Genomic DNA, 4,426 nt, shown 5'->3' on the forward strand with positions numbered 1-4,426 from the left:
CAAACATGTAAAATCTAGATGAAAGTCTAGATCAAATAATATCTCTAGATGAAAGCCTAGATCAAATAATCTATAATATTTTAAAAAAATATGGATTGTCATGTACAAGACTATCATCATGATGTCTCGTCATAATGCAGTCTAAAGACTAACTATCACTTGGATGCTCACTAGGATGTGTTGACCCCTATATATATTAAAGAGAAAGTGAAATTAATATATATAATTTCATATTTAATTAATTTTTTGTTAAATTTACTTGAATTGCATGCAATTTAAATATTACATTTAAAACTCACATGTCTCTAATTCAAAAAAAATAAAACTCACCTATCCACTACTGACATCATCAAATGAGTCTTGATGACATACACAATCAGGCATCATAGATGGAGTAAAAATAGGAATGTCCCCCTGCAATACATACATACATGTGGGAAATAAATCATATTAAAACATGTACATGTGCATAAATTATTAGTTGAACAAATGCTTGAAATTGAAATTTTAACATGAATGTAAAAAAACTATAGATTTACCTATGTAGGTGCTGGCATCTGATAATACTCAGATTGCCTAGCATTGATCGTGTCCACCAATTTATCTAGATTTTGGGTCTCATCTACCTCCATTGCTACATCTATGCTACCATGACTGGTTGTTGGCACACGTCCTAATAATAAAATTCCAAGTGAGATGGCATAGAAGTAGAATCATCATGTGTTAGCAAGTCCATCCACCCTGTGGTTGACAAGCTGAAGTCAACATCATCAAGGCCCACATCTAAACTCTAACCATGCCATACACTGGCCAAAGGGTTTTTACTACTATGTATATGTCCATCTATAGCAAAAGAGTGGTTATTAGGTGGATCATGATGTGTACTACCACCATGAGCACTATCTGATTAAGGAGAAGAATGTGTCTGAGGATGTGACCTAATAACACCATGTACACGATGTTAAAAATTTGATATGGGCATGGAAAGATGCTCTGATATAAATCTATATGAATATAATAGATCCTTAGCAAGACTACTCATAGTATCTCATGCCAACACTCCAATGAGACCCTCTAAGCTAGTCAGTGAAGGGATGTCTTTTGCACTGTACAACTCTCCTAAAGATGAAGCACTAGGCAATGATCTAGAATGCTGATGTAACATCAAATAGTGGTCAACCCCATTAGTTGAAATAGATCTAATAGCTATGGAAATGTCTCCAACTCCCTGAATAACCCCCTGCAACTATGTGCTATGCATGGCCTCATTAGTTGATGAACCTATTATAGGAGAAATAGTAGGTGCCCTATCTTCAATAATTGATCTATGTCTCAATGGTGGACGACCCGACTACCTATCAACTAGTCTAGCATGCCCCTATCCTAAATACGATGGTAAATCAATGTAGTTCACCGCCTTGCATTAGCGAACCTCATCATAAATATATCATGCAAAACAGAGTGGAATTTGGTCATTATTTAGATAAAAACCATTAGTAGCAAGGAAGCATGGGTATATAAGTGAAGCCATATGTGGATCTGTATACTTAATGAGAGAATACCCCTTCACATACTTTAGTGGAAGATAACAAGGGAAACATTCCCTCTTCAGTGTCGCTTTGGACACTAAGCCCTATACCTAATGCAGTAAGAGCCCTGAAGAGACCTCTTCTCTCTTACTGTCAAGGACAATCTATATAGTATGTACAAAATATGGAGCATCACCATGAATTTCATCTCTAATATATTTCAGACTCTATAAGATGCTCTAACATACACTACTATACACACTAGAGCATGTGCCACTAGCCAAGGATTCATGAAGTCTATGAATCTCTTGGTTAGTGCAATCATAGAGCATGTCATGCGGGATAAGCTATTGATCTATGGGAATAGTGTGCTACTGGTGGACAAGTTGCTGCTCAAGGGGATAGGAGGTTCCTGCTTCTCGGGGGGGACAGGAGGCTTCTACTTGAGGGGGATGGGAGGCTGCTTGGGGGGGATAAGAGGCTACTGCTCAAGGAGGATATGAGGTTGTTGATCTACCATGTGAAGGTCAATGTATGTAGTATGCCTACATCTATATAATGTGTAAAGCTGAAATTAAAATTAAAATATAACATTTTTAATAAACACGAAATGTATCAAGTATAATGACATTTAAGAAACTAATATATAATCTGTCTAAACATGAAGTTCAAACATAACATATATACATACAATACTACATGTGTGAACATAAATTAAATAATATGCACGTGTTTAAATTTAAAATGTTACTTGATCAGGTTAAATTAATTTGATTAGGGTTGACATTCTTGAGGTTAATGATTTATCATGATTATGAAACTTATATTATGTATGGTTATAAGATTAATTTTAGGGTTATTTGGTAAATTTTCATTAAGTTAGGATTAGGAAAATATTTAGGGTTGTAGGGTTAAAGTCCAAGTGTGTGTTCAGAATAGTGTTCTATATCACGAGTAAGCTATTATGACAGGTTAGAGTTAGGGTTAGTGAACAATAAAATTGTTAGAACGATATATAGTTAGTGTTAAGAACATAGAGTTAATTTTAGTGTTTTTATTAAAGTTAAAATGTTATATGGTTAGGTTAAATTAATTTGATTAGGGTTTCAACATTCTTCAAGTAAATATTTACCTAGCTTAGAGGGTTAAAGGAGTGTGTGTTCAAAAAGTGTTTTATGATGATATATAATCATGATTGAAATGTTACCTAGAAAGTTAATATATAATGTTTAGGGATCTTTAGGATTAAATATTTAGGGTTAGTCTACAAATCTCTAGATTAAAGTTTTTAGTTAGGAAATTCATAAATTAAACTATTTTTAGGGTTAAGGAGTGAGGATTGTTCTATAAAAATTTTAAGTTAGAAAATTAATATTCATTCTTAGGTTTAGTGATAACTTTTGGGTTAAAATGATATAACTTTATGTTTAAACGTTGATGTTTCTAAGGTAACTTATATTTTCTGGAACTTACACGATTATTCTATCAACCTGTCTTCATTCTAGGGTAAATATATAACATGAGCTTGAATTAGAGTTAAGATTAGGATTAAATTTACATGAGAGTTAGCATCGTGTTACATGACATTTTTAGGCTTAGGATTGCACAATTATATTTATTTAAATTAGACTAGTTTAAATCTAGTCAAGGTTTAATTAGACCTTCAAGATTAGGGTGAGGAGGTCAAGGTGAAGTTTATAAATTAGGGTTCATCTATCTCTCTGTGTGTGCGTACATGTGTGTGTGCATGCGTGTGTGTGCATGTGACAGGTAACTATTGTCCAACTAATGTTGAAGGGTTAATTCATTAAAATTATATTATTGGATGTAACTTGGTGAAGATTTAAACACACACACATACACACAAACACATGTACATGTATATGAACTTAAATTTTAATTACATTGTTTCAATGTGTGTACATTAGCAATTTAAATACATATGTGTACATATCCACATTATGTTCATGTATGTACAACATGATGTTACATGTACACACACACACACACACACACACACACACACACACAGGTGCATGCATGTATATATATCATTTACATATATGCATATATATTGAATGTATATATGCTATATATGTACATGATATTTATATATATATATGCATATGCATATATACATGAGATATATGCATATATGTCATGTATATATAAATATATATATCATGTATGCATATATATATATATATGTGTGTGTGTGTGTGTGTGTGTGTGTGTGTCTATGCATATATGTCACATGTATATATGCATATGCATATATATATCATGCATGCATATATATATATATATATATATATATATATGTATATGTATATGTATATGTATGCATATACATGATATATATGTACATATATACAAAATATATATATAAGTTGAAGCAAACAACATATAAAATCTACTAAGACCATAAAAAATAAACAAAAAATATATAAAACCAAAACCATACCTTTTTCAAAGGTCGAATTTCAAATGCCCTTCTTCTTAACTCACTTCTGATCGGAGCTTGCTACAGTGGATGAAAATGACAGACTGGAGTCTCGACTGGGCTTTTCGATTTTAATAGTTTTGATCGAACTATACTAAGTATTTTTTATTGAAACTACTTAGTGTAGTTTTAATTGAAACTATACCTCCTAACCATGGGTTTATTAAACTCACGGTTGAGTTATTAGTTTCAATAGAAACTATGTTATAAGTTTTGATCAAAACTTATAACATAGTTTCTATCGAAACTAAAAAGAGCTAATAGTTTCTATCAAAACTATGTCTTTTTTTGTTCTAATAGAAACTAAAATTTTCTATCGAAACTTGTTTCTAAAGTTTCTATCAAAACTTTGAAATAAAAATTTTTTGGTCACACTATTTTGATGAATTTTCTT

Source organism: Cupressus sempervirens, chromosome 10 (assembly GCF_028749045.1).
Source record: "Cupressus sempervirens isolate cs-2001-9-10 chromosome 10, ASM2874904v1, whole genome shotgun sequence".
Lineage (NCBI taxonomy): Eukaryota > Viridiplantae > Streptophyta > Pinopsida > Cupressales > Cupressaceae > Cupressus > Cupressus sempervirens.